We start from the raw sequence: 9461 nt of genomic DNA, 5'->3' as shown, positions 1-9461 counted from the left end.
ACCCACACCAGGAAGACATCGCATGATATTAGACAGTATTTTAATTTAGCAAATGCTCAGCAAGGTTCAGAAGCTGCAAGCTGACATTAGATAAACCCAGACCAGAAATAACAAGACCACTTTTGAACTGTAAAAGGTAACAAGCCTTTGTAACAGTTTCTCCCCGAAACACTCTAAAAGATGCTTTAAAACTATTTGGAAGAGAAGGAAAAAAAAATTAAAAGGTATTTTGGTCAAAAAATCATAATAGCAAATTTAAAGGTCAAAGTTTACTGATTAACAATTACAAATTGCAAATCTCCGCAAATTTTTTCAGTTTTTCTCAGAGTTGAATTTCTGTTTTAATGCTCATTAGAGATCTAATATTTTTGACATTGCCCAGAGACTGAAAGTTTGTATTCCTTAAAAAAAATAGCAGTAATTATTGGCAATTATTTATTATATAAAAAGAAAAATTGAAAATTACACTTTGGTCAGCTTTAGTTAAGAATGAGAAGTCCGTAACATATCAGCAAACTAGCCATCAACCTGGGGACAGACCCTAGCTGAAATGCAAGTTACAGGCCCGGGCTGGGAGACGTCCTCTGGGAAGGGTAATTGCCATTACTGAAGCACTGCAACGTGCAGTCTGCAGCAGGCGGCTGACAGCAGGAGCTGAGATCCTGCCAAGACTTACAGAACTCCCTCGCGTTGCGCAGCGAGCCACCTCACCAGCACCCGAGCATCGGGCACAAAGTGCAGAGTATATGCTTAAGGTTCAGCTGGACTGACATCTTCTATAAGGTGTTTTCTCCTTTGAAGTTTGGAAAGCCGCAGGTTCTGCCTTTCCAGTGTCGGCTATTTACACAGGTACAAGTTTCCATTTTCAAACGCACCCACCCATGCTCACTTAATGCCAGCAGCCGAAGGCTATCAGACAAATGCCAAAACACATCAGATCTGCAAATGGAAGCTCTCATGAAGGCACAGCTATCCTGCGCTAGGAAACTCTACTGCATTTATGTCTCCAGGTCTCATGTCTTATTCTAACAGTCACGAAACACTAAGTTCTCTGTTCCTTGTATGCAACTGGCATCAGCTTCTGATGAAACGAAGTTATTGGAACAATTTGTACAGAAAGAGACCAATATCCAGACAGAAACCCCTTCAGAAATGAACCCTTGAACTGCTTGTCTTTGACAAAGTATTACGAGGAATGCATTGCCATCTAGTGTCTGCCCAGCAAAAAAGGAATCAGCAAGTCATCCACTTCATTGCCAATCAAATGGCAATTGATGGGGATGAGGTTTCGATATTGTCCTAGGGGAAAAAAAAGAAAGAAAAACAGCTTGAGGTAAGGCCACCTTCATAGTCTGTGTGACAGAAGAACAGCTGGGAAACCCCTGGCCACAACAGCTATGTAAATCTAAACACAAGAAAATTGGCCACATTTAACAAAACAAGACCACAGGCTTGTAATCTTTTAATCAAAGCATTGCTTTGAGTTGCCTGCTCAACTCAGTTATAAGTCTTGTCAACTACAGGCAATATTTGCATTTCAGTTGTGTACTATCACTCTGGAAGCAAGATCATAGAATCATAGAATCAGTAAGGTCGGAAGGGACCTCTGGAGATCATCTAGTCCAACCCTTCCCTGCTCAGCAGGGTCACCTAGAGCATGTTAGACAGATAAAGCACTTCAGTGTGTAATTTAAGAAAATTAGTATTATACAGCTGCATTTCTTCCTTTCTAATCACCAGATTCATACTCTTGGCATCTTTTGGAAAAAGCAGATCTACCAAAAAAAAAAAAATCTGATTTTTCTTAGGGAAAAGATGAAAAAGGACCCAAACTCCACATTCCTTTTCTAGCTGTTCTTTCTTCAAACTAAGCAGCATTACCAGGATCTGATCTTCTTTCTCTAAGCTACCAAAATGTTCTTTCTCCAGAGGCAGAAGACCAGAATAAATAGACAAGCAGAAGGGTCCAGAAGTGTGCTTAGAAGGTGCTGCCAACGCAAAGCTTTTCTCTACTTTTCTCTTTTCAGAGCATCTTACAGAGAGGGCATTTTATTTTAAGATACTGTCAAAGTCTGGTGGTATGGAATGCAAAAGCCGTAAAGATGCTGGCAGAATTGAGGAAAACAAGAATGCTTAAGACATTTCTTTCTTGGCAAGCGGCCACCTTGGATCACACACTTACCGCGGGCAACCCTCCATGCCCTGCAAGTCAACAAGGCACTGAATTATGTTTTGAAGACATCATCCATCCTAGCCAAACATGGATGGGACAAAAACCATGAAAACATCGTTTCATGTTACCAGGTTCCTCCTCCATGGGATTGAAGTGGTTTCTCGCTAGTTCTGTGCTTGCCTGCCATGGGTTCACTAACAGGCATTTGGTTTTGCATCTATTAACTCAATCACACTACAAAGGTCTATGTTCAGAGACATGCAGGGAGGATACGGTAGATTTTGCTCCAGAGGGAAACCAACCTGATCAAAGTTAGAAAAGTCAGCAATACTTGAACAGAAAAATGTTGATGTTAAGTAATTTGAAATTTAGCATCAACATGCACAGGAATGTTCAGCCAAAACAAAGGGCAAAACACACTGCGTTGCCTAAGAAGGGAGCTAGCTATACTAACAACAAACTGAACTCTGCTTCCAAATTCCAGTTCCTTACACTGAAAGGCACATTCATCACTCTTGCACAATAAACTGGCACAAGTCTTGCTAGCATTAATTCTCAGATTGGTTTATTTTCTCAGAACAAGAACCAATATTAAACCTAATTTTTAAAGAACAATTTGTATAAACAATACAAGACTTCATGGCATCCTACTTTTCAGATTCCCCCAAAGTAGCCCAGAACCTGGGAGAGGTAGGACATCAGAAAAAAATTTCTTCAGTGTGACAGAGAGAAGAGAACATTTTTCCTTTTTCACACAGCAGAGCTTAGCTCTTCTGAAAACTGAGCCTCAGAATGGAAAAACAAGAACTAGCTTCTAGAAAAATGGGTTGTGTATAGATGAACAGAACCTCCACTTCACACTCTCCAAACAAGACAGTATGCTTTCACCCTTCCCCTGGAACACAGATGCTATCTTGAGTTCTCTGCATGTCCAGAGGTAGACCTCCTTTCTGTCCGAGAATGGTTCTTCTCATCGGCTGAGGAAGTCCTATGATAATAAAATACCAGTCAGTATCTTTCCGATGGTCACTTGTTCATTTTATTTCTATTTATTTCTGTATCAGTGGCTCTAAGCATTAAAAAGTCAATTGTTAATAACACGTTTACAGTATCCCTGAAAGAGTCATCAACAGCTTTGCAGATTAGCACAAATGGAACAGGCAAAAATTCCCACAAAAGCCAAAAAAATTCCTCACCTAGGGCTTGGAAGAAATGAAATATTAAGTGATATAAATGCAAAACTAGAAAGCCCACTTTGGAGAAACCTTGAGAGTGCCCTTGAGGCCACCTCTTTTCTTATATGAGATCATGTACACTACAAAACCTGTGCTTTTCCAACATACTCTGGGAAATCCACTGCCAATATACTTGCTCTTTGCCTTTGGGAAATTAGTCCTCTGTCTCCTGAAGGATTCACCATTCTTCCGTTCAGAGTTTTCTATTGCTTCTCACTGTATGTTTGCTCCCATCTTCTTTGCCTAAGGCATTAACACCCAAGCAAAAGCCTAGCCACAATGTTAAGACACTTGCAAAAGATTCAAGATACAGAGTACTCCCAGCAACCTGTTTCTCCTTAGTTCCCTCCTGCATCATCACTCACACCTACAGCTGGGTCCTTACCCATCTTAAAGGTTCCAGCAGACACTGAGATGGTAACAGATTTGGTACGAAGCAAAGCCACCACCACCTCTCCTCCACCACTCCCTTTGACCTACCACTACCCCACCACTCCAGCTCTTTAATGTTACTAGAAGAAAAGCCAGTACCTAGGTATAGGGGCAGTTTTCCTCTGGAGGTAAATCAGACATGTTTCTAAGATGTGATTTTTTTTCCTCTCTGTACTTCAAAGCAGCATCTCTTGCATCACTGATCAGGACTCAGATCACCTACTTCATCTTCTACACGGCTACAGTTCAACAGCACTGACCTTGCTGCCAAAAGCTCTGCTCCTTCAGTGCCTCCTCTAACTATGCTTTCCCATCGTCTCATCCTGCTGATAGCCCAGCACCTCCTGCTCTCTGGCCCTTGCAAGCTGTTAGAGCTTTTTTTTTTTTAAAAAAAAAAAAAAAAAAGTGTTGGTCAAACAGAGCAAGTTCTACAGGGGAGATGCGGTACATTCAAAGGTATTGTAGTGTTCTCTGTTGTCCCCAAAGCCACTAAGCATTTGGAACAGAACACATCCACTACGCACATTCATGCTGCTTTTTAACTTGCCAGTTGCACATTTCAATATTGTACTGTGCATGTTGCTACTACAACTGGCAACACAGATCATGCATGGAGGAGTACTGATATGGAGGGAGTTTTTCTAACTTGTCACAATATAGATGGTATTGAAACACTGCTGGGAAGTTAGTCTCATCCCTCCATCATTCATGGAATGAACTCTGGAAAAAAGTCAAACAGCCCTGGAAATCTTTCCACAAGATATCCCATACCTGTGCTACAGATTCTCTGAGGATCAAAGGATGTGTATTTGAAAGATGGCTATCTTCTCTCAGTTCAAGACAAACCGACTTTTGCTAATCTTTCAGCAGCTGCAGCCACTTTGGCATGTTCAGCATGCTCCGCTGCAGCAGTGATCTCTGCAAATTTAAATCAAATTACTAGTAGCAAAATAGAGAAGCATGTCCCTTAGAGGATATCAACTTACAGACTGCTAACCAGAAGGCAAGAAAGCAGTAATTGTGAGGAAAACAGACACTTCACAGCCCAAAGGATGAGAAGATGACATATCACACAAAATGTATACCTCACATATTCAACATCCTTGAAAGACAACCAGCTTTTTCTTACATCACAAAAATCAATCAGGTTGCAAGGAACCTCAGGAGGTCTATAGTCTAACCTCTTGCTCAAAGCTGGGATAGCTATGAGGTCAGACCAGATTATTCATCTCCCTCGGATGATCCTGAAAAAACAAGGTTTTATTCTGCTCTAATGCTTTCAGAGCCACACGAAACAACTCAATACCGCTGACTCAAATGACATCCAGCAGAAATGGGATGAGACTGTAAGTCTGAATCAAGACAATCAGCCTCTTGCAAAGGCTGTCTCAATTTACAGTTTGGGATAATAAAAGCACAGAACAATTCAACAATTTAAGATTGCCAGAAATAAACCTGGGGCAGACTTCTAGTCTGGCACAAACTAGGATACATAGTAACAAGTCAGCACATAGTCACTGTCCTAGTTCCCTCCAGCTAATTAGATTCCACGTTACAGTTTCATTTAACAGGTAACCTTCTATTGCCAAACCTTTCAAAACTCTGGGTCCACACAGATAGTGGAAATATCTTGGGTTACACTCAGCTTCAGGCTGGCAGTGCTATCCAGTATCCACTCTGCCCAAGAGAAAGGGGAGGGGAGGCTTCTAAAGAGGAAACTACTAGCAGTCACTTTAGCTGATCTCTTTTCTTAGTCCTTTGAAAATTAATCAGAGATAAAAATGCTTATATCATTCCTCCAGTTCATAGCATAAAGTCCTAGCAACTAGGGCAAGGAAAGAAATGTTTCTAAAGTGAAAAAATATCATTATACTTGATGTGCTACAGTATTCTGTACTTTATTAGAGAAAACCATCTTAGCTCTTGTTAGAATGCAGCTGCTTTTTTCCTCTGCTACTTGTCAGTCTAATACTATACACATACAGCACTTCTTTTTATGTGTCCCTGATAGGCATACTTATAAGATAATCACTTGATGTTTCCACTGGCTGTGATTCAGAGGGTCTAGCTGGGTATAAAACCTACAGCTACTGAGACTTCTTGTGCACCAGAAAAACAAAGGATCAAACTGCAAGTCTGCTAGTTTCATGGCTGCTATTTGAAGTAATAAAGTCTTTACAAGAAGCTAATTAAAAAAAATATTCAAACTGAAACCCTAAAGCCATTCCAAGGAGTGTTTGATCAGTTCATCTCTTTCATTTCCACCTAATGGCTACACAATCAAAAGGAAAGTGGAAGGGAAATACACAGCCCTGAAGACACAGAGTTGGATTGCGTTCAAAGTGTTTGCTGCTCCTGCAGGTAGAAGAACAGCATGCTCCAGCTAGGACTCCACTCTAATGTTTGTTTCCATCCTTTAAAAGTAAGTTGGCAGCAGCTCACTCAGTCTCACAAGGCAGCAACACACACACACACACAATACACACACACTTTCAAGTTCAGACACAAGTCTGTTGGTACCAGCTATTTTAATTCATTCTTCATAAAGACTAGACAGTTGATCATCAATTTACAATAAACAACATTCCAGCTCACTGGTCATTTATAATCATCATCGCCCTTGTCCTGTGTTAAAGCTATAGTTCACAGGGAACATTTAACTAAGGCTTTAAAATTGGTTTAATCTGCTTTCTTACTGTAGTTGCCTCTTACCCAGCTTCCCCTTTCTTGTCTCTAGAAAGGTTGCAGGAAAAAAACAGTGCCATAAGGGCACCTAACACAGCAGATCAAATTTTTGCCAAAATACAAGGCATCTGGAAAGCAAGTGTGCATGTAACAAGGCACAGCTCCTGCTAGCGTAGCTCTTATTAAGCCCATGCTTTAAAGCAGCAGATCCCAACAGTATTGCACTGAGACAACCCATAGTGAGAAGAATATTCTCATAGAAACAAATAATCAACTTTGCAGACAGAATACAGCCTGGAAGTCTAGACTCTTACATCACAGGGAAACTTCTTTAGGAGACAGTGACTTTTAGAGAGAAGTATCTTCATGTGTTTAGAAGGGAGGCATTCTGCCTACAGTAATAACGCTTCTCTTTAAACCCTAGTGAGATGGCCACCAACTATGGAGAAGGAAGGAATGCTTTGACTCTGTAGTTGGAACAATACGGTATATTTCATACCACAGCTGCAGAAGAGCACTTTGAAAAAGTACATGTTATGTGTACACCTCTGGAGCACAGATCTACAAAGGAGTGAAGACCTTTTTGAAGGGCAATTGCCTGAAAAATGTTCTTCACCCAAAACCACACAAATCCAAAAGAAACTTCTATTCTGATATGAAAGCTTGGAGAAATGCTGCTGCTACCAGGAAGTAAGCATGGTCTCTCTTAAATGCATCACACAGACCTCAAAAGAGGTTACTGACAGGCCATAACCCTTCTGAATGGCAAGAAGAAAGCCCAGCTACAGCAAACAGAAGCACAGTACTGCAGTCATTGCACAGGGATCCCATCACCAGTTTAATTTCAAAAAGTTCAAAGCATAAGGCTTGGAAAGGATGCATGGAGTTCTCCACACTTAAAGATCTCCAGTTCTGAAGCACAAAAGCAGTAGGAAGAGGCTAGAGTTGGATGCAAAAGCAGCAGGCACTGAGGCTGTTATCGGCTGGTTGCTAACAAGATGTGCTGGGTAACCCACTGTCATATGTAAAGAAGAAATAGCATAGCTATTTAGAACCCTAGACTATGGCAATTATTAGAAGAGCATGCTACATGTCTCCATCACAGGCATGTCCCCAGGCATGCAACACGGCCTCAGAAAGCCACCTAAATTAAGACACCACTTATCCACTATCTATGAAAGTGATTTTGCAGTAAGTCATACTCATTTCTCTCTCCAGTGTGTTGGTTGGGGATGTCCAGCTGTTAGTGCTTTAAGTGGCCAAGATCGCTACGAAGTCTATCTTTAGAGTAAAGCACTACAAGGAACATGTTCAGAAACACCTCGGGTCTGAAGGAAACTTAAGTCTGAACAGGCTCTCTGATCAAGAGCTATTATGTCCTCCTATTACAGGTGCACCAGATGTCAAAATTCAAAGATGAAGGCACAAAAGCCATGTGAACTTTCACTGTCATCTGAAGATCTATGCCTACCTGACTGCTTTTTTGAGAATGACTCTTCTCTAATTCAATTTGTTATGATTCTTAGCACTGCAAAAGATCCAGAATGATTTTCAAGCACTGCCTCTAAGCTAGACAGACATTTAAGTGGAAGGATACACTCACCAGAGAGCTTTCACAAGTGTTGATTCCAAAAGCACTGAATGCTGATGACATGCACTATCATCCTAAACCTGAGATCATGACAGAAGAGTTTGTCAAGTCTGCTCAGGTCTATGATAAGGCAAGGGCACTTAAAGCAAAGAGAGGAAACAAAAAGTAAAGCTCATTCCCAAGTTTTTTTTTTTTTTTTTTTTTTTAAACAAAAAAACCAAAGTCCCTTAATTCAGCACCCAGGCAAATTGACAAAACCACTTTCAAGAGAACAAGAGGTCTTAGAAGAGGGATAATTACAGGAAGCTGAAAGGAAAGGACGAACTATTCAGCACACACTTAGTCAGAAAGGACTTCATATAGCAAGTCTAGGCTGAAACTGATCCTTGAAGCAGTTCCCAGGACTTTATAAGCCAACAACTACACTGTGAGTAATGCTCAGCGTTTATCAAGGAACTGTTGATTTGATATAAACAGAGTAGGTACTGGGAAAAGCACATGAAGGTCATCTCTACCAGTACCACAAATAGAGTAAGCAAGCATTCATTTTCTCTGTGGATCTGAAAATCAACTCACAACAGGGCCAAGACACTACCTGCATCTTCAGCATAGAGCTGTCCCAGAAGCAACAACCCCAGATGCAAAACAGTCGTTAGTACCTTCTGTCCCCTGGTGCTGAGAATCCTAAAAATTACCCTGTTGCAAAGTGCTATTGCCACTATATCAGACATATCTATAAACACCCTGGTGCTGTTCAAGTCATGAGCTAGCCTAGGATTCCCCTCAAAAATCAGCCACAAGGGCATGATTTGCACCATTTATCAATTAAAAGTTTTTTCTTTTAGTGTATGCTGGAATTATCTTTTGTTCAGTCCCAGCTACTCCTGCTTCTGAATGCTCTTACAGGCTCTGGTGCCTGGTCCTGATACTTCTGATACTCTTCTCTGTAACACCATGCTGAAGCAGTGAGACACAGGGACACTCACATTCAGTAATACTGACTGTTCCCAGTGCTGCTAATATCAGCTGGGACAACAGCCTGGCCATGGCTCGTCTAAGTCCACGCATGCTCTGATTTAGATCACACTGTGTTTCTGCTCAGGCTCAGGATGCTGTACCACTGAAACAAGCAGGCACTGAAAAAGATCTTTCTTCAGAGATAGTAACATCGTCCAAGCTCCACTATTCACAGGTGTGATTCCACTTCTCTATACTCTCAGCACTTCAAGAAACCAGGTTAGGAAGGACAAGCCCACATCATTATATAGAAAAGGGCCCTTTGCTTTGCTGTTCAAGGCTGTGCATGATCTTTCAAAATCCCAATTTAAAATTAAACAGGATATCA

Source organism: Rhea pennata, chromosome 20 (assembly GCF_028389875.1).
Source record: "Rhea pennata isolate bPtePen1 chromosome 20, bPtePen1.pri, whole genome shotgun sequence".
Classification (NCBI taxonomy): Eukaryota; Metazoa; Chordata; class Aves; order Rheiformes; family Rheidae; genus Rhea; species Rhea pennata.
This window is presented reverse-complemented; position numbering follows the sequence as displayed.